Genomic DNA, 22,431 nt, shown 5'->3' on the forward strand with positions numbered 1-22,431 from the left:
AAGAATGAATTTATGAAATTCCTAGGCAAATGGATGGACCTGGAGGGCATCATCCTGAGTGAAGTAACACAATCACAAAAGAACTCACACAATATGTATTCACTGATAAGTGGATATTAGCCCAAAACTTAGGATACCCAAGATATAAGATACAATTTGATAAACGCATGAAACTCAAGAAGAATGAAGACCAAAGTGTGGACACTGTGCACCTTCTTGGAATTGGGAACAAAACACCCAGGGAAGGAGTTACAGAGACAAAGTTCATAGCTGTGATGAAAGGATGGACCATTTAGAGACTGCCGTATCCAGGGATCCATCCCATAATCAGCTTCTAAACGCTGACACCATTGCATACACTAGCAAGATTTTGCTGAAAGGACCCAAATATAGCCGTCTCTTGTGAAACGATGCCGGGGCCTAGCAAACACAGGAGTGGATGTTCACAGTCAGCTATTGGATGTATCACAGGGCTCCCAATGGAGAAGCTAGAGAAAGTACCCAAGGAGCTAAAGGGATCTGTAACCCTATTGTTGGAACAACATTATGTACTAACCAGAACCCCGGAGCTCTTGTCTCTAGCTGCATATGTATCGAAAGATGGCCTAGTCGGCCATCAATGGAAAGAGAGGCCCATTGGACTTGCAAACTTTATATGCCCCAATATAGAGGAATGCCAGGGCCAAAAGAATGGGAATGGGTGGGTAGGGAAGTGGGGGGCGCTATGGGGGACTTTTGGGATAGCATTGGAAATGTAATTGAGGAAAATATGTAATAAAAATATTAAAAATCAAAAAAAAAAGAAATGTGGAAGATTTAGCAGGTTGGTGGCGCACACCTTTAATCCCAGCACTTGGGAGGCAGAGACAGGAGGATTTCTGAGATCAAGGCCAGCCTGGTCTAGAGTGAGTTCCAAGACAGCCAGGGCTACACAGAGAAACCCTGTCTCAAAAAACCAAAAAAAAAAAAAAAGAAAAAGAAAGAAAAAAGAAAAAAAAAAGTGTAGTCTGGAGCCCATCTACATGGTTTGGATAGAGCTGCTTTTAGGGACATATTTCCCAATAACAGGCAACCTAGATTCTGACTTACTTCCTGAGCTTAAAAGGCATCAATCTAACACTAGTGTTGCATTAATGGCAGAGCAGCAGTGACCATAATTTGTGCTTATTATAAATATTTCCTAATAAAATGGTTCTTCTGGCATTTCTAGTAATGAACATAGTTGATGGAATATAAACTGTTATAGTGTCTGGCCCAGTGTAACTTCTAACCAACAGACCAACTTCATAAAGCAATAAATTAGGACAAATCATGGCCCTATGAAATGCATCCCTCATAAGTTCCTGCTTTCTTTCCTAATGCTATAAAAGGAATGTTGGAGCACTTGCTGCTTTTCCAGAGGACCCAGGTACAGGTCTCAACACACACAAGGCCATTTACCTATCCAATTCCATGGGATCTGGTGCCCTCTTCTGGTGTCTGTGGATATCAGGCATTTAAACAGTGCACATGCATACTGGCAGGCAAAACATTCTTCTACATAAAATAAACAGATCCTTTTGAAAATGTGAACCTTATACCAAAGCAAAATGTCTATTACACACTGTGACAGAACTACCTGGACCACCATTTAGGGTCATGGTGCTGTCCTTCAAGATACCTTACAAACTCGAAAACTATACCACCCATACAGTACTACTACGAACCAAGGGCACACATTTTTCTGACAATCCCTAAGGAGGGCTTACATTTTCCCCCTCTTTCCAGGACCCTGAGCTTTGGGCACAAAAACCAGAAAATCTCCCAAGATGCCTAGCAACTACCCTACTGAATTGTAATCCACAGCCACCTGTGTCAGGTAATATTTTTAACCACACAAACTGGGTTAAAAATATTACCCAGAGTGACAAATAGCAGGAGGAACAAGAAGAAGAACAAGGTGGACAGAGAGTGTGTTTCTACTCCAGACAACACTCCTAAGCACTTAAGACTCAGCAGAGAACAAAAATGGCCAAGTCTCCTCTCATGAACCTTCCATGTCAGTGTATGCACAAAGAGTCTAGTGAGTGCCGAGAAGACAGAACGTGCAAATGCAACCTAACAAAAGCAATCAGAGAGAGGGAGGGAGGGAGGGAGGGAGGGAGGGAGGGAGGGAGGGAGGGAGGGAGGGAGGGAGGGAGGAATAGAAAGAATGTCAGGGAGGGGATTGGATAGTTAAGACTTAAGGTTGTTTTGGGTTTTCTTGTTATTGTTCTTGCCACTGCTGTTGCTGCTGCTGTTCATTTGTTTGTTTTGGTGGAAGAATGGAGTGATTTCCACCAGAGCTCACCTAGATACAAAGCACAATTTCTGTCACAGTTTCAAATGAAAGAAGACAGGCAATGGAGACCACACATAAAGTTGAACATAGTAGAGAGGGTGTACCTATAGCAAGATGTGTGGGGTTATTTCAATGTCGAAGGCTTCTGCTGGTCATCTGAATAATTTCAGTCTTGTTTGCTGAGGATGTTCCTTGTGGTCAATACCCAACCCAAGGCTATCAGCACTGGTGTGTGGTAGCCTGGAATCTGAGCATTCTGTAAGGCGTAGATTTGAAGCATAGATGCAATTGACTGGCAAAAAGAGACTGATGGGTCTCTCACAAGGGCTTCTCAACTGGTGAGACAGCATTTTTAAGAATCTGTATCACAGGCATAATGTTGCAGGAAGGCAGAGTGTGCAGGGCAGTGTGGGCAGGGCCCGGTGGGTAGGATAGCTTGGGCAGTGTAGACAGACCGCAGAGAAGAGAAGACGCCTAGGAAAACACTGAAGGTAAAAGAATTAGCTAGCAAGTAAGGAAACAATGCTGGTACAATCAGGTGAGTCACTGGTGACCTGTGAATGCAGAAACGTAAACCCTCCATTATAAATTGAAGGGGTTGTAGAAAGAAAAAGGGAGGGAGGGAGGGAGGGAGGGAGGGAGGGAGGGAGGGAGGGAGGGAGGGAGGGAGGGAGGGAGGAAGGAAGGAAGGAAGGAAGGAAGGAAGGAAGGAAGGAAGGAAGGAAGGAAGGAAGGAAGGAAGGAAGGAAGGAAGCAAAGAAGGAAGGGAAAAGATAAAAACCACAGTATTATCAGTAGCTGTGATTTTGTTACCAAGAAAAGTAAGATCTCATTATGAATGCTATAAACTGCATTAAAATATTTTGTGGATCCTCACAGTTTGAAATTGCTATAATTATCACACCTGCTGCTACACTGTATTTAAATGCATTATTAAAGAAGCATATGTTTTCTTTTTATGACAAAATTTGTGTTATACTTAATTATATTTTAAATAAATAGATTCATCTAATAATCTTACATATTTAACTTCAAGAATTTAAAAATATTTTTTCTAAGGAGCATTGCCCAGTGCTCCATGAGACTGCTATAAAAAAAAAAAAAAAAAAAAAAAAAAGGCCTATCATACAAATGCATGTACACGTTCACGGGAATACACATCTATGTACGCACGCATACGCACGCACGCATGCACGCGTGAGCGCGCACTGCCATGGGGATGACCTCATGCACCCATTGGAAAGATGAGAAGAGCTAATGGAGGAGGTCCCACATGGCAGACCCACCAGAGCCAAGTCTTAAGGGAATAAAGGCTTTCCTTCCTCATTACATCAGTCATGGACCCGCCCCTCCCCGCAGCTGCCAGGCTATCTAAGAGGAGGGAGAGCACAGAAGGAAGAATTTAGAGCTGTTTTTCCTACACGAAAGGAAAGAGCATCTAGGCAGAAAGGTGTAACAGCAGAGTGGCCTTTTCAACACTTCTGAGGATAAGATCACAGCGGCAAGACCTGCCCCCATCATCGATAGTATCAGCCTTCCGGTGCTTGCTCTGCGATCCATAACTCAACCTGTGCAAACTGTATAGTCCTTATCCAAGGAAGATGTCCTGAGACACAACCATAGGGGAAAAAGAGAAGAAGCTAGGGCGCTGGTTTTTCCCTCCTGTACAGTTGCGGCAGCAGCACCTACTAGTTCCAGGACCCCTGTGCCCATTCTGAGCAACCCCAGTAAGAAGGTGCATCCTCACGGAGGTTCTGAGTCTTAGGCTTTTGTCCTCTAGGCTCAGCTGTTTGGGTATCCTTCTGCTTCTTTGCTGCTCATTCTTTATAATTAGCCTTTTGTGTTAAATTTATTCCGTGTGTGTGTGTGTGTGTGTGTGTGTGTGTGTGTGTAGCAAGTTGAGACAGAATTGTCTTGCAATTTCAGAGATGGTTTAGTGATTAAGAACACTGATTACTCTTCGAAAGGACATGGGTTCAACTCCCACCACTCACATAGGAACTCAAAATGTGTAACTCCAATCACAGAGGATTGGCCCTCTTCTGGCTTCCAAGGGTATCAGACACACAGAGGGTACACAGACATACATGCAGGCAAAACATCTATGTATGTAAAAATTAATTAAAATTTAAAATAGTATTAAGAGTAACTTTGGTTTTTGTCACAAGACAAAAATAATAAGAAATTCCATACTATTTTACAGTTGTCACATACTCTTGGACTTCTGTGAGAATTTAGATTTATTACCAAAATTTTGTCCATATCAGAACAAGATAAATGGGGTGATAATGGCCATCATGCAGAGAGCCTGTATGTAGGGGAAGGGGATGCCACAAAACACCTTAAGGAATATTCATATGGGAACAGAGAGTAGCATTGTTTGGGTTGGAGGTAGAATTAGATTAGATATATTATCTTATATTATTCATATCATATTATATTGTATGGCATGCCCCCCATTGTTATAAACTCCACCATGATGAAACTGCAACCCTCTGAGTTCTGAACCAAAATGAACCTTTCCTTCAAAGTCTCAGGAAATGTATGTATCAGAAAAATGTCATCTAGATGGAGCACCGAACAACTACAGAAGTATGATCATTGTGATTTTCATTTCTTTGAAGTGAACTTACATTTCAGTACTAATCTTTTAAATCATAGTTTAAAACAATAAAAGAAACATGTCCTTAGCCTGCAAGTTATATTATATACAAGATATATGTTATATGCTATGCTATATGTTATATATTACATGTTATATGTTATATATTACATATTGTTATATATTGACTGAAATATATGTATATTACCTGAAACGTATTGCTATACAAAAATATTGAATGAGAAGATTGCTCGAAACACAAGTCTATAGTATTTTTATGCATATAACAGGATTTTATAACAGGAATCTATATGCTACAGGCATTTGATCTAGTGTAAATCATTGTAAGTCATGTAACATGAATTGTGAGCAAATTTGAGAGCTTACCACATCCATAGCTTGTGTCAGAATGGGCACAGGGGTCCTGGAATGACAGTGTAATATAGATGTTTCATTGTGAATCTGTATGCTGCAGGAATGGTCTTTTCTTTTTTTTTTTTTTTTTTTTTTTTTTTTTTTTTTTTTTTTTTTGACATGTCGAAGTGATTTAGAATGAAAGCACCTTCTTAGAAAAGCCAGAAGATGGCAGTAGCTTCTAAGGATTGTGCCTCAGAAAAAGCACACACAGCTTCAGAGTGTTCCATGCCTTGCCTCCTTTGCTGGAAATAATAATCTCCCTTGTTGCCATCCGTTTTCCTAGCTTACTGTAAAAGTCTGTTTATTCTCAACTTTTCTCTGAGAATTAGAGAAATAAAGCTAGTGAGAATTAAGTATCTATGTAAAATGCCTAAGTGGCTCACCACAAGCAAGAACTGACAACAGACTCATATTTGCCGGTAGATAAACCAAATGTTGCATAGCCATTTGGATAGAGTTTGGTTTGTTCGTGCATGGAGTGCCTTTATCCTGGTTCAGATGGGGAGAGCATGTATATTTTCTTCCGTGCAAGCCACTAGTACCTGTAACTTATAGCTATCGCTCAGGAAATGCTTATTTTACCCCTTTTAAAGGAAAACCACACTTCTTTTATCTCTAAATGATGAAGTCGAACAGCATGGAGTCATACTCCAAGAAGCTTACTTAACAGTTAAAAATCAAACAATAAAAACAATTGTGATGTGGCTCTCTAATCTAATTGCATTGAGCAGGGGTGGTGAGAAGAAATTACTTCTGTATTACTGAGAACAAACTAAGAACAAAGAGAGATTCTAGATGTTTACACTTGAATCTACAGATGAAGGCTGGAGGCACCAGCAGTGGCCATGTATTTTTACAAACGTATCCATCTGCTGCAGGATAGATTAATTTTCCTGGCAAAGTTTAATGTATATTTTAAGACATGGTATGGTACTCAACAACCATGCCTAGAAAACTAGTATTCTGGAGTCTTTCAAAACCACCCATTTCCAGAGGGAGAAAAAATCCATCTACCATCTGCTTACTTCGTTAAAATACATAATAGAGGGGAAGAACCAAATTGGATTGTTCGCTATCTCAGTGCTCCCTGGTGTCCACTCCACTACAGTTACTGTATACAGCAGCCTCTGTAGAAAACAGATCCCAAGGAAACATTGATCACTGTATTCTCACCTCTCATGTCTGTATACAAATACAACAATAAACTTTATTTCAAAAATACACTTAGGTAGGATAAACCACCCTAAAAATACTTAATATTTTTAATGCTCCTCCATCAACTAAAGGAGTAGTTTTCCAATGCATGCTGTGAAATCTTAAGATTGAGAAAATATCATAACAACAGTTTGTCATGGACAAGTCACCATTGACTGTCACAAACCATCAAAGGGAGACTGTTAGTATTTGGGAGTCGCAGATGTAGAACTATGGCTGTCAAACACTAAATGGAAATTAATGTTTATAAAATAAATTTTATGAAATCCCAGTTATATCTGTACACACTCATTATGAAAAGCATCTGGTATGATGAGGTCATGGCCTCCTGTTTGGTTTTCAGCATTGATATGTAATAAATTATTCAAGTGTTTGAATGCTTTCCTACACTTGAAAAATGACGATTCTAGTATGGCAGAAATAAAGTAATATTCTTGATCTTTGGGGACAAATAACTGGAACAGTATTTTTGGTGAAAGTAACACTAGCTCTGATGATGATGCAGAGATCCCATTTTGACTCACTAGTTAATCACACGGCAAAAAGCAGCCACATAACTAAAGAAGAGTCCCTAAGTTAAGTAAGAGTAGAATAGTTAAGATATTCAAAAGGTATAACACAGCATAAACCACTGTGTACCAAACATTATGTTAAATCTTTTCCATATATTCATCCAACTACTTGATAAATATTGTATCCCACACCGAAATGCCCCAAGCATCAGTCCCTGTACTATATGTCTTGAAGGTCATCCAAACTCTCAACCCTCATATAGTCTGCAATCTAACGGGGGGAAGAAAAACTTAAAAGTAAAAAAATTAGTAATTAGCATATAGAGAATTAAGCCATTATAAATGAAGCCTATTCCACAACTAGAGAGCTATGGGAGTAAAGGGGATTGATTGTTTAACATGGTTGTTGTAAGAAGCCTCTAAAGAGGACGTAAGCAGTCTTGAAGGGAGTGATGGAGAAACCATGTGACTTTGGAAGGAAATGCTCTAGGTGCCGTGAACAACAGCAGCAGAAGCCCTAGAGCAGGGCACCCTAAGTTTGTTTGAGAAACATGAAGAAGCTGGCTCTACTAGACCAATGCAAACGAGATAATTCAGAACAAACGATTGGAGAACGGGGGATCTCTTCTATGATTGGGCACTTGGACTCACTACAAGCTGTGAGAGAAAACACAAGTGGCCTTTTAAAGTGCAATCTATATTTTTAAAGCGCTCTGGGTGCTGAAGAGATGGATCAGCAGTTAAGGGTGCTTGCTGCTTTTCCAGAGGACCAGGTAGTTCTCAACAACTACACTGGGTAGCTCACAACCACCTGAAACACTAACTCCAGGAGATGTAATGTCCTTATCTGACTTCTTCATACACCCCACACATGTGCATATGTATACATGTACACGCATACACACACACACACACGAATAAATAATAAATATTTTTAAATTTTTTAACTTAATTAAAAATAACTACATCATATCTTTTCTTCCCTTTCCTCCCTCCCATGTCATCCTCTGTTTTCTGAAATTGATGACCTTGTTTTTTTATTATTACACACACACACATATACATATGTACATATGCACATATACATATGTATATAGACACATACACACATACATGCATATAAGCACATATATAAATATATGCATATATACATACATACATATACACATGCATGCATATATGCTTATATCCTACCTGGTCTCTAAAGTTCTGCTCGTGTGGATATTATTTCAAGGCTGATCACTGGATATGGGATAACCATTTGGAAGGCACATCTCTGTATAAGACTATTTTCCTTTGTTCTCAGATCCCTTGGTCACTGGTAGTTCTTTGTCTACAGGTCAGATCCCATAAAATATCCCCCACCCATGTTCGTTGAAGCTGTCCCAAGCTCAGTTTTTGTTTAGGTAACTACATAGTGGAGGTATCACAGGCTTGTCTCCCCTGTCATTTCTAGGACATACAGTTTCACAGCCAACTTCCTAGTCCTTCGATTCTTCAGGGAGCAAAGCATCTCCATCATAGCTGAGTTTTGCAGGACCCTGGATGCATTGGGGCATCTGGGATATTCCAGGAGGAGGCGGGAGGCAGTGGAGGACCAGGAGCCATCCAGGGACTGTGGGATTCTTGGTGTATTTCCCGAGACTTGGGTGCAAAAGTTACTCGGTAAATGTATCCACTGGGACTATATACACCACATTTGTGCCATTTTGACAGTCATGGTTTTCTGAAATGGCCTCCGTCTGCCACCAAGAGAAGTTTCTTTGAAGAGAGGGGAGAGTTACTCTTTTCAGGATATAAGGCTAAGTATTTAAAATGCAGTTAGGAACTATAGTGGTCTAGTAAATAAAGATAGTAGGATCCATAAACTCACTAGACCTGAGTAGTTGGCTAGGTTTATAATACCAGCAATGATTGTCTTCATGTTGAGTGAGCTCCAAGCCCAATTTGACAGTTGTTGTTTACTCCCAAGATGGCAGTTTCCATCTTTGCAGCCTTTTCACTCGTCAAACAGTCCCGGGAGTTCTTTCTTTCTCATTTTACAGACATACAAACTAAAATAGATATGTTAAATAATAGGTTCAAGTTTTCCTATGGAGTGAAGGAATGAGGAGGAAGCCTGGGCTGGTGGATCTATTCCTGTGACGGTGCGACACCTGTGCTGCTGCAGCCAGCGGACTTCTGGGAGAATCCCGACTGCAGAGCTGAGAGGTGTCCTGAGGACTGAGCCATCTCCCTTCCTGCTTCCTGCATCTCAAACACTCATCTTGGCCACTTCTATATATAAAATGCAGTGAATCAAATTTAAGAGATGAGAAAACAATTCAATTCTGCTTTAAAAAAAAAAAAAGGATGTCTTACTTCTCGCCACTTCTCAAGGACAAGAAAAACCTACTTTACCAAATGAGAAAACAGAATTTTACAAGGTGTTTGTAGTTTTGTTGTTGTTGTTGTTGTTGTTGTTGTTGTTGTTGGAGATTTTGCTAATATGCTTTATAAGCACAATAAAACAGGGCTATACACTGAAGCTAGAATGTAGCCCAGTAATAGTATGTCAAGTGTTTTCCTTCACCCAACTCTTAAATAGCCTCAGATGATGTCAAGATACTTGTTACTATGTCTCTGTCTGAAACATTGTCAGTGATTTTGCTGCTTTGTCCCAGATACAAATTAATGTTCACTTCATATCCCAGGATCTGCTGCCTCTCTTCCTCTTATCCCTAATTCATGGCTATAACTTTAAATGAAGTAAAGAAAGTGCATAAAATTTCACAGAGGAGGCATGGAGTCCAGTGCTGCGGACTGGACTCAGTCGTACCTCAACTTGCAGAAGAATCAAGGTCCCAGTACTCAGGTGGACAAGGAGTCAGCGGGGTGACAAACAGACACGAACACAAGGGACTGTTGAATCTCAGTGTAATTTCTCAAACCGAGCACCAAACTTATAATACAGAAGAAAAACAAGGAAGTTAGGCTATACATCAGCCAAGATACATTGAGATGCATAATGGCTCTTTACACAAAACAGAGAAAATTCATAAATAAAAGCTAACAGGAAACAGGCAGTGTTTACAACTGAGATAAGATCAGCCCTATCTAAAGTCAGCTATTCACAGGAGCCAGGTGAAAGGGCTAATACATCCAGGTGCAATACTAGTCTATTGTTAAAACCACCACCAGAGGTCCCTTAATAAATACCTAATTATGCTATTCCTCTGGGCCTAGTGAAAAACATTCACAGAGAAGTTCTGTTCTGCTAACCTTTTCACGAATAATAAAATACTCTAGTTCCTCTTTAAACCACAACCCACTTTCTTTCTATTATTATATAATGTAGGCTCCCATTCATGTCTGTAATGAGAATTCTAAGTTTACTATTTTGAACTAGCCCTGAGTTTTCTAGCTCCTATCCGGAAAACTGCAATGCCTGATTTCTAACTACCAACACTGGAGGCATTTCGTCTGAATGAGTAACATTCTTCACACCAGTCAGAATGGCTAAGATCAAAAATTCAGGTGACAGCAGATGCTGGCGAGGATGTGGAGAAAGAGGAACACTCCTCCATTGTTGGTGGGATTGCAAGCTTGTACAACCACTCTGGAAATCAGTCTGGCGGTTCCTCAGAAAATTGGACATAGTACTACCGGAGGATCCAGCAATACCTCTCCTGGGCATATATCCAGAAGATGTCCCAACCGGTAAAAAGGTCACATGCTCCACTATGTTCATAGCAGCCCTATTTATAATAGCCAGAAGCTGGAAAGAACCCAGATGTCCCTCAACAGAGGAATGGATACAGAAATTATGGTACATTTACACAATGGAGTACTACTCAGCTATTAAAAAGAATGAATTTATGAAATTCCTAGCCAAATGGATGGACCTGGAGGGCATCATCTTGAGTGAAGTAACACAATCACAAAAGAACTCACACAATATGTATTCACTGATAAGTGGATATTAGCCCAAAACTTAGGATACCCAAGATATAAGATACAATTTGCTAAACGCATGAAACTCAAGAAGAATGAAGACCAAAGTGTGGACACTGTGCACCTTCTTAGAATTGGGAACAAAACACCCAGGGAAGGAGTTACAGAGACAAAGTTCGTAGCTGTGATGAAAGGATGGACCATTTAGAGACTGCCGTATCCAGGGATCCATCCCATAATCAGCTTCTAAACGCTGACACCATTGCATACACTAGCAAGATTTTGCTGAAAGGACCCAAATATAGCTGTCTCTTGTGAGACTAGGCCGGGGCCTAGCAAACACAGGAGTGGATGTTCACAGTCAGCTATTGGATGTATCACAGGGCTCCCAATGGAGAAGCTAGAGAAAGTACCCAAGGAGCTAAAGGGATCTGCAACCCTATTGTTGGAACAACATGATGTACTAACCAGAACCCCGGAGCTCTTGTCTCTAGCTGCATATGTATCGAAAGATGACCTAGTTGGCCATCAATGGAAAGAGAGGCCCATTGGACTTGCAAACTTTATATGCCCCAATATAGGGGAATGCCAGGGCCAAAAGAATGGGAATGGGTGGGTAGGGAAGTGGGGGGCGCTATGGGGGACTTTTGGGATAGCATTGGAAATGTAATTGAGGAAAATATGTAATAAAAATATTAAAAAAAAAAAATTCCAAGCCCAGGGTCAGCTCAAGGACTGCCTAGGATACCGGTGAAGGCCAGGAAGCAATGTTTAATCTAACTTAGCTTTTTGTCAAATCATTCCTTGGGGACACCTATAATAAAACAATACTAAAGGAAAGCACTTTAAACTCTCTTCACCAACTATCGAAAGGACATATCTGGAGCATCTGTGCTACAGGATACCAAGGCTCCAGGAGACCAGTTTCTGTGAAACTTTTTGCCTCAGGACTGCAGCCAAGCTTTTGGACTTGCCACACAGACTTTACTGGAGTGGGTGTGGCAGAAAGGTATATTTAATAGTCCCTACATATTCCATTGTGATATTTGCTCTCCAGATTATGGGTAAAACAAAAATAATTGGTTTTGTTCACTAAAGAGTTTAAATAGTGGTACAGTCTGGGATGCCCATGGGGTCCTTCCTCCTAATCTGGATTCAGTGTGCATTTTTATATGATCTACCATAACGCTATGGAGGAATTCAGAAGCCTCCTAGTGGAGGGCTGTACCATCTTTGGTCCATTCTACTGTCCTGGTGTTCGCTTACAGAACATGTTACATTCTTGGGCTCAAAGTTACCAAAAGAAAAAGGTCTCCAGCCTCAGGTAATTTTTTTTTTAAGACAGGCACTCTCTAGATAGCCCTGGCTATCCTAGCACTCACTATGGAGATCGGGGTGGCCTTGAACTCAGAGATCCACTTGCCTCTGCCTCCAGTGGAGTATCCCACCACAGCTGGCAAAGGTGTATTTATTCTTGAAGGTACACAATTGTGTTTGGATTTAATTCTCAACTGTGCATGAGGACAAGAACTTCATTTCTACTTGTTCACAGAGAATACCATACTGTTCAATGAGTTACCCACAATTTTCTTTACAGTTACAGTTCTTTTTAAGTTTAATTCATTGTTAGTTTCTTTTTTCTTTTTTATTAAATTAATAAATTTTATTTTAAAATATACAACTCAGTATTGACATTTTTGTAAGTCATCAAAATAATTTATAATAGTTAAATATCTCTTAAATATACATGATGTCTTCTGAAACTAAATGTAATATGCACTCAACCATTTTTTAAAATTTATTTGGTGTCTCTAGCTGCATATGTAGCAGAAGATGGCCTAATCAGCCATCATTGGGAAGAGAGGCCCCTAGGTCTTGCAAACTTTATATGCCCCAGTACAAGGGAACATCAGGGCCAAGAAGTGGGAGTGGGTGGGTAGGGGAGCAGGGCAGGAGGAGGGTATAGGGAACTTTCAGGATAGCATTTGAAATGTAAATAAAGAAAATATCTAAGAAAAGAAAAAAAAAGAAAAGAAAAGGAAAGGAAAGGAAAGGAAAGGAAAGGAAAGGAAAGGAAAGGAAAGGAAAGGAAAGGAAAGGAAAGGAAAGGAAAGGAAAGGAAAGGAAAGGAAAGGAAAGGAAAAGAGAAAAATATACTAGAGCAACTGTGGCACAGAACATGTGGGAGTAGCCACACAATAAAAAAATAAATCTATTTGAAACATTAAACATGATAGAAGTAGAAAAAAAATCTCTTATGAAGTTCTCTATGAAAGAAAATTGTGACAAGTTCCTGATTAGTCAGAAACCATTCCATCTCCAAGGGAGAATACTCAGCATAACTGTGGCTTCATAGAATGAATTGGGTAGGGTTCCTTCTGTCTCTATTTTGTGGAATAGTTTGAAGAGTATTGGTATTCGGTCTTCTTTGAAGGTCTGGTAGAATTCTGTACTAAACCCATCTGGTCCTGGGTTTTTGTGGTTGGGAGACTATCAATGACTGCTTCTATTTCTTTGGGGTGTATATGACTGTTTAGATGGTTTGTCTGATCCTGCTTTAACTTTAGTATTTGATATCTGTCTAGAAAATTATCCGTTTCATCCAGATTTTCCAATTGTGTTGAGTATAGGCTTTTGTACTAGGACCTGATGATTTTTCTAGTTTCCTCAGTTTCTGCTGTTATGTCTCCCTTTTCATTTCTGATTTTGTGAATTTGGATACTGTCTCTGTGCACTCTGGTTGGTTTGGCTAAGTGTTTATTCATCTTCTTGATTTTCTCAAAGAACCACCTTCAGGTTTTGTTGATTCTTTATATAGTTCTTTCTGTTTCTATTTGGTTGACTTCAACCATAAATTGGATTATTTCCTGCTGTCTACTCATCTTGGGTGTATTTGCTTCCTTTTGTTCTAGAGCTTTCAGGTGTGTTATTAAGCTGTTAGTGTATGCTGTCTCCATTTTCTTTTTGGAAGCACTTAGAGCTGAGTTTTCCTCTTATCACAGCTTTCATTGTGTCTCATAAGTTTGGGTATGTTGTGCCTTCTTTTTCATTAAATTCTAAAAGGACTTTAATTTCTTTCTTTATTTCTTCCTTGACCAAGTTATTATTGAGTAGGGCGTTGTTCAGCTTCCATGTGTATGTGGGCTTTCTGTTGTTTTTGTTGCTATTAAAGACCAACCTAAGTCCATAGTGATCTGATAGGATGCATGGGATTATTTCAATCTTCTTGTATCTGTTGGGGCATGTTTTGTGACCGGTTATATGGTCAGTTTTGGAAAAGGTACCATGAAGTGCTGAGAAGAAGTTATATTCTTTTGTTTTAGGATAAAATGTTCTATAGATATCTGTTAAATCCATTTGGTCCAAAACTCCTGTCATTTTCACTGTGTCTTTGTTTAGTCTGTATTTCCATGATCTGTCCATTGATGAGAGTGGAGTGTTGAAGTCTCCCACTATTATTGTGTGAGGTACAATGTGTGCTTTGAGCTTTAGTAAAGTTTCTTTTATAAATGTAGGTGCCCTTGCATTTAGAGCATACATGTTCAGAATTGAGAGTTATTCTTGGTAGATTTTTCCTTTGATGAGTATGAAGTGCACTTATCCTTTTCGATAACTTTTTATTGGAAATTGCTTTTATACAATATTAGAATGGCTACTCCAGCTTGTTTCTTGGGACCATTTGCTTGGAAAATTGTTTTCCAGCCCTTTACTCTGAGGTAGTGTCTGTCTTTGACACTGAGGTGCATTTCCTGTATACAGCAAAATGTTGGGTCCTGTTTACGTATCCAGTCTGTTAGTCTATGTCTTTTATTGGGGAATTGAGTCCATTGATGTTAAGAGATATTAAGAAAGAGTGATTGTTGCTTCCCATTATTTTTTATGTTATTTTTATGTTTGTGTGGCTATCTTCTTTTGTATTTGTTGAAAGAGGATTACTTTCTTGCTTTTTCTAAGGTGTGGTTTCCCTCCTTGTGTTGGCATTTTCCATCTATTATCCTTTGTAAGGCTGGATATTGTGTAAAATTGTTTTTGTATTGTAATATCTTGGTTTCTCCACCTATAGTGATTGAGAGTTCTGCTGGGTATAGTAGCCTGGGTTGGCAAGATGGCTCAGTGAGTCAGAGCACTGACTGCTCTTCCAAAGGCCCTAAGTTCAAAGCCCAGCAACCACATAGTGGCTCACAACCACCCATAATGAGATCTGACACCCTCTTCTGGTGCGTCTGAGGACAGCTAAAGTATACTTATTTATAATAATAAATAATTTTTTAAAAAAAAAAAGGAGCCTGGGCTGGCATCTGTGTTCTCTTAGGGTCTGTATAAGTTCTACCCAGAATCTTGTAGCTTTCATAGTCTCTGCTGAGAAGTCTGGTGTAATTCTGATAGGTCTGCCTTTATATATATATGTGCCTTTTTCCCTTACTGCTTTCAATATTTTTTCTTTGTTTTCTGCATTTGCTGCTTTGACTATTATGTGACAGAAGCAATTTCTTTTCTGGTCCACCCTATTTGGAGTTCTCTAGGCCTCTTGTATGTTCATAGGCATCTCTTTCTTTAGGTTAGGGAAATTTTCTTCTATAATTTTGTTACTGGCCGTTTAAGTTGGGACGCTTCACTCTCTTCTACACCTATTATATTTAGGTTTGGTCTTCTCATTGTGTCCTGGATTTTCTGGATGTTTTGGGTTATGAGCTTTTTGCATTTTGCATTTCTTTGACTGTTGTGTCAATGTTTTCTATGGTATCTTCTGCACCTGAGATTCTCTCTTCTATCTCTTGTATTCTGTTTGTGATGCTTGCTATGACTCCTGATCTCTTTCCTAGGTTTTCTATCTCCAGGGTTGTCTCCCTTTGTGAGTTCTTTATTATTTCTATTTTTATTTTTAGATCCTGGATGGTTTTGTTCAATTCCTTTACCTGTTTTGTTTTGTTTTGTTGTTTTCCTGTAATTCTTTAAGGGATTTTTGTGTTTCCTCTGTAAGGGCTTCTACCTGTTTACCTGTGTTCTCCTGTATTTCTTTAAGGGAGTTATTTATGTCCTTCTTAAAGTCCTTTATCATCATCATAAGATGTGATTTTAAATCAAAGTCTTGCTTTTCTGGTTTGTTTGGTGGGAGAACTGGGTTCTGGTGATGCCAAGTAGCCTTGGTTTCTGTTGCTTATGTTCTTGCCCTTGCCTCCCACCATCTGGTTATCGATTGTGTTAGCTAGTCTTGCTGTCTCTGACTACAGCTTGTCTCTCCTGCAAGCCTGTGTGTCAGTACTCCTGGAAGAGCAGTTCTCTCTGGGAGGAATTTGTGTATGGAGAGCTGTGGCACAGGGTCAACTCCAGAGCACAGATGGAAATCAGAAGGATCCTGTCCCCAGCTGTTCCTTGGTTGTGATGGCTCTGAGCAGGTCCCTTTGGGCCAGGAATTTGAGCAGAAGTGGTGGTCTTACCTGTGCTCACAGGTATGTCAGCACCCCTGGGAGACCAGCTCCCTCCCAGTGGTATTTGGGTATGGAGCACTGTGGCACAGGATCAGCTCTGGGCACAGACAGAAACCTGGACCCTAACAGATTTTTCAGTTGGGACTGGGACATCCAACTCTGAACTTCAACTGTGGGTTTCTGTAATGGTGTCCATCTGTTCCAAAAAGAGGTCTCCTTGGTGAGGTAAGAACGTATCTATGGAAATAAGAACAAATCTTTAGTATGTAATACAGACTATACTAGTGTCCCATTTAGCATCACTGTTGCTGTGATGAAACACTATGAACAAAAGCAAGTTGAGGAGAAAGGTATTTATTTAACTTGCACTTCCATATCATAATCCACCATTGAAGAAAGTCAGGGCAAGAACTCAAACAAGGCAGGAACCTGAAGGCAGGAGCTGATGCACAGGCCATGGAAAAGTGCTGCTTACTGGCTTGCTCCTTGTGGCCTGAACAGCCTGCTTTCTTATAGAACACAGGACCACCACCAGCCCAGGACTGGACCCACTCACAATGGGCTGGACCCTACCTCACCAATCACCAATTAAGAACATGTCCTACAGGCTTACCTACAGCCTGACCTTATGAAGGTATTTTCTCAACTGAAGCTCCCCCATCTCCAATGACTCTGGCTAGTGCCAAGTTGACAGATTTCATGACTCCCTTGAGTATATGCTGTTTCACTCTTGACACTTTAGAACAAGCAATTCCTCCTCCCTAAAACAGTCTTTCCCCTCCACTTATCTGGGTGACCTTTTGCTCAGCAGCTCAACTGAAAATAATAAATAAATACCCTCCTCCCACTAAAACAGGCTTTCTTATCTTGATGTCTCTAGTTATATCTAGCAGAGACTCTAACTGGAAAACACCAGATGTCAACCTCACCTAAATGTAATAAAACCTTTAAGTAGCATTATCTTTACATCTTAACAGGAAGAAATGTTAGAAGAAAAGAAAAAACAACCACCAAAACTAAAATCAGTTCTACTTTAGTATCAGAATTTAATTAAACCTGTTTCCACTGCATTGAGGATGGAGGTTGGGTTTCTCTTTGTTGTTTTGGTTATCATTGGACATCTGTTTTGGTTTTTTACAGTACTAGTGATGAAAGCTAGTGCCTCATGTATGTATAGAAGACAAGTTCTTTACCACTGAACTATAACCCACGCCTGTTTTAGGGTATTTTGTTTCTTTGGTTTTCTTTTTGTTTTTTTGTTTTGTTGTTTTGTTTTGTTTTTATTGGTAGTGGTGGTAGGTTTTGGCTAGACAGGATCTTGCCACATTAACCAACTTGGCTGTTAATACACACACACTTTAGCCTCCTGAGTAGCTAGGATTATAGTACTAAGACTCTGAACCTAGTTTATTTTCACTGTTTACAGTACCAAGCATGATAAAACTGTCAGTATTTGTATTCTGTTTTAATTCCAGAAGGTCTCACTTCCCTTGGAAACCTCTACCAACAGGACTACAGAAAGCAGAGCACCTATCGGAAGAGTATTTCTCCAGGTAGGACACAAGCTACAAGTTAGATTAAAAAGTAACAGAACTGTTGGTATGCCTCGGGACCACTTCCTCACATTCTGACAGGTTTGAAAAACATTTCACCACCTTATAAATCCAGAGTAAAATACCAACTGAAATATTCAGCTTATTCTAGACAAATGTCAAAGCTTAATAGTCATGGGAAACAAAGAGGAATACAGCCTCTAATAGGGTAGCTGTCACTGTGGCATACCCATTAATAACCAGACATAAAAAGCTCTTTGGCTCTAAACATTAGATACTGTGGCTATTTCTTAAAGCTTTAAAGCATCCCAGAAGATCCGACATCTCTTGAGAAAGAAGTAATAGGTAATCAAGATGCCTCTTCCTTCTGTAGTTAACAAAAGCAGACCCAAAGAGTTAGCATTTCTTCTAGGCTCTGCCCAACAGTTACCTAGCAACAGCCAGGAGCCTGGCTTGCTATAAAAGGACTATTCTCATTCTCTCTCTCCCTCTCCCCCCTCTCTCCCTCCCTCTTTCTCATCTCTCTCTCTCTCTCTCTCTCTCTCTCTCTCTCTCTCTCTCTCTCTCTCTCTCTGATACTCTCTGTCTCTCTCTGATTCTTTAGTATCTCTCTGTCTCATCTCTCTCTGTGTCTTTCTGTCTTTCTCTTTCTGCCTTTCTGTCTCCCTCTCTCTTACTCTCTCTCTCTCTCTCTCTCTCTCTCTCTCTCTCTCCCTCTCCCTCTCCCTCTCCCTCTCCCTCTCCCTCTCCCTCTCTCTCTGATTCTGTCTTTCTCTCTGAATTTCTCTATCTCTCACTCTGTGTCTGTCTCTGACTTTCTCTCTGTCTCTGTATTTCTGTCTCTCTGTTGGGCATTGGGCTATACACAGACAGCCTGGTTTCTAGTCAAGGCTAGATCTTGAACCCCAGGAGAACCCGATGGGTGGTAATTCCCACCTACATGGGACAGCAGGCATTTGACCATGTCTCCTGGAACCCTGGCTCAAGTCGATGTTACTGATCCCACAGCCCCCACAGAAGAAGTGTGGCTAGTAGTCACATAGACAATGTCCCAAGCTTCTGACCTTCAGGATAGACTCCTTCCAGTTACCTAGCAAGCAACCATAAAAATAACAGCACACCATAAGAGGGGCTACTTGGCCCCACCTCACACTCTTACTCCCCTCTCTCCTCATTCTCTCTTACTCTCTCCCTCTTACTCTAGCCTTTCTTCTCTCTCTCTCCTTTTCCCCTTTCTTTCCTCTTGGCCATGGCCAATCTCTCTCTCTCTCTCTCTCTCTCTCTCTCTCTCTCTCTCTCTCTCTCTCTCTCTCTCTCTCTTTCTACCTTCTATCCTTTTCCCCTGCCTTTCTACAATAAAGCTCTAAAACCATAGACTGTCTCTGTTCATCAAGGCCCACTGTGTTTACTCTCGCCTGTGTGTGAACATCTCTCCCTCAGCCCTCTCTCCCATAACCCTGGGGCTACAGGGTGTCACCCCGGAGGCCCCCAGTCGGGGGCTTCCCCTTGTCCACTCCCTGTTGAGTTGCGTCAGTGGCTTAGATGCCCATCTGGGGCCAAGTGGAAAGCTTCCAGCAGCCCTCCCATGTCTTCCTGCCCAAAGCATAGGAGGAACTCTGGCTGGACATGGGCTATCCTCCCTCCTCCCTCTTCCCCTGACCCCCTTTTTGTTCCCAAAAATCTCTCTGTCTCTCTGCCTTTCTCTCTCTACCTCTCTGCCTCCCTCTCTGTCTCTCTGCAATTCTGTCTCTCTGTCTCTCTCTGATTCTCTTGTCTCTCTGTGTGTCTGTATCTCTCTGTCTCTGTGTGTGTCTCTCTTCTCTCTATGTCTCTGTTTCTCTTTGTCTCTCTCTCTCTCTCTTTGTCTCTCTCTCTCTTTCTCTCTCTCTCTCTCTCCCCTTCTCTGTCCCATCCCCCTTCCTGTTTACTGTGAGCCTTTAAGGTAAACAAATGAAAGTTGATTCAGCCTTTAAAATATACATATACACATATACATACATATAAAATAAAAAGAGAAAGGGGTATAAGATTTGAAGCAGGATGGAAAAAGAGGATACAGAACTCTTCAGTTAGACTCTTTTAAAAATATTACTCCTTGGATCTATCTTTCACCCTTTCCAGCCTATAGTGGTCTCCCTACTATTTCAGGTCTTCCAGATTTGTGCTCGCTATCAGTAGCAGGCATCCCAACCCAAAAAGAGTAGGCACTTCTTTTAGATACTCATTTTAGCTTCAAGCATTGACCATTCACAATATGGTTTGGAAAGTGACAGATTCTTTGTCCCTTTCTTAAATGTCCTAGCCCCTGCCTGTGGCTTTGGCTCATATAAGTATTCAGAGAGCAGCACAGTTTGTTCCAAAGATGAGCGCAATGTCAAAACCCGCTCCTGTTTACAAAACTCGGGATCAAATCCTTTGACTGCCAGTGATTTATAAAATCTATTTATTTAACTAAGTCTCGAAATTCAAGGGTTCACTTTTAAAGTAAATTATTTATTATGTAAAAAAAATGGTATGTAAGTAAAAAGATTACACAATTGACCTCAAAACACCACACTTCCTTTGTTCCCCCTTTTGCAGTTCTCTGTTGAGTCACTTCAGTTGCTCAACCTGAAGGCCACTCAAGTATAATTACTGTGAAGGTAAATAGTCTCCCCAGATGCTGTAGCGACAAGAGTCCTCTTTTCACAGTTGCACACAGGGGTTTTTTCTGTTTGCTCTGGATTTTTCCACAGCTATTAGCATTACTCATCCTTGGATGTGCTGAAGTCCTGGCCTACTTGTGGATTCCAGACATCACCACTGGTTATTAATTCCACTTGAAGTTTCAGCTGGCAACCACCAGCTCAGAACTGCAAAATAATTTGGTATTTTAAACAGGAGAGAACAGGGACGAAGTAAGATTAGCTGGGCCTGGAGCTTCTGCAACTTGCCAGACTCTTTAAGGAAAACTTGAGAGTCTTCAGGGACTCTCTAATTGTGCATTTTAAAGGGCTTGTGTCTCCTTACCGCACCTCCTCATTTCTGCCTCCAGCAGACCTTGTGGTCCAAGGTAGGCGGCAGTTTCTTGACTCTTTCTCAGTCTGCAGTTCACACTGCAGCTAACTTGCAATCAACAGCAAGAATTCCTACAGGCAAACATGGAGACTAAGAGGTGATCTGTTGATAGGGAAATGAATTTACTGACATTGCCTCTGTTTCTATCTACAAGGAGAAAGGGGGACACTCTCCAGGAAAACAGCATCTTCAAAAATATTTTGACATGAGGATGTTTTGAATATCTTTATAGAAAAGCAGTACAAATTAAAGGAACAAGAAATTAAGCCCCTGGCAATGGGCAAAGGGACACCTTGGTGGTGATGGTGTTCTTACATCAGTCAGAGACAGAGCAGATGGCAGTTCTTTGTTCATCCTAGCTTGATGCCTGGCTTGTAGTGCAAAGCTGTCTTATGCCTAGGACTCATAAAACCCAAATCAAATCAAATCAAATCCAAGCAGTGAAGCACAAAAGGAAGAAGACATACAGAGATCAGCAGACTGCCATGCCACCCATAGACCTGCCCTCTCCAGCACACAGCACAGGCAAGCCATAGACACCAACTTGTCACCAAGCCACACACCATGGATGGAAGACACAGCAATGCCCTCTGCCCCACAGCACAAATAGACCTTAGATACACAGAACCATACCTACCACCACACAGAGCAGCACGGGAGAAAGAAAACAGACACATGCCTTCTGACCACCATGTCACAGCCCTGCCATCCGGTGCACTATACAGGCAGGCCATAGACAGCCAGGAACCTGTCAGCCTCGTGGCCAGCCTGCAGTGGGAGCCACCACAGTGTGCAAGTATGTGCTGGTCAGATGGGAGAGAAAGAGAAGTGTGGCAGCTTGAGCAGTATGAAGAGAAATGGAACTGGAGACTTGAGGGTGGAAAGGAGTAGCCTGTTGTGAGTGGCCACACACCCTGCCACCCACGGTGAAGTCCCAGCCTGAGCTGCCATGGAGGGTCATGTCTGAATCTGAGTCTGAGGCTTCCCAGCAGCAACAGGGACCAGTGTTGATGCTTGTGGCTCATCTTACCACTAAAGAACATGTTGATGTCTCTGGCTGGGACAGCTGCCAGGGAGCACGTGGGTGTCCAGCAACTACGTGTAACTGGGCTCAACTCCTCGCTAGATGTGACCCTCTGGAGATTTGTCCCCAGTGGAAACACTCAGGAGAGCTGCCCCTGGAGGCAGGGTGTGTAGGTGAGTCAGCCCTGAGGCTGTGAGTGTAGGAAACCTGACCCTGCCACTCATCCACAATGGGGTGGCAAGGGCACAAAGGTGACAACCCCTCTCCCACCCCTTACTACCTCAGGTAGCTGGGAAAGCTGCCCACAAAATCATGAGCTTGTGAGAACTAGCTCTGCCCATCACCAGCTGCGGCACTCAGGAGAGCAGG

General features: G+C 41.2%; 1 non-coding gene across 1 annotated transcript; it reads left to right on the forward strand.

The window, feature by feature from the left end:
• The first annotated feature begins 21,303 nt into the window (after positions 1–21,303).
• Positions 21,304–21,447, forward strand: LOC115032445 (small nucleolar RNA SNORA48). The gene has a single exon (XR_003838122.1). It is a non-coding gene; the product is annotated as a small nucleolar RNA SNORA48 (small nucleolar RNA).
• Positions 21,448–22,431: the final 984 nt, after the last annotated feature.

Source organism: Mus caroli, unplaced genomic scaffold, assembly GCF_978045245.1.
Source record: "Mus caroli unplaced genomic scaffold, Mus_caroli_1 scaffold_1, whole genome shotgun sequence".
Lineage (NCBI taxonomy): Eukaryota > Metazoa > Chordata > Mammalia > Rodentia > Muridae > Mus > Mus caroli.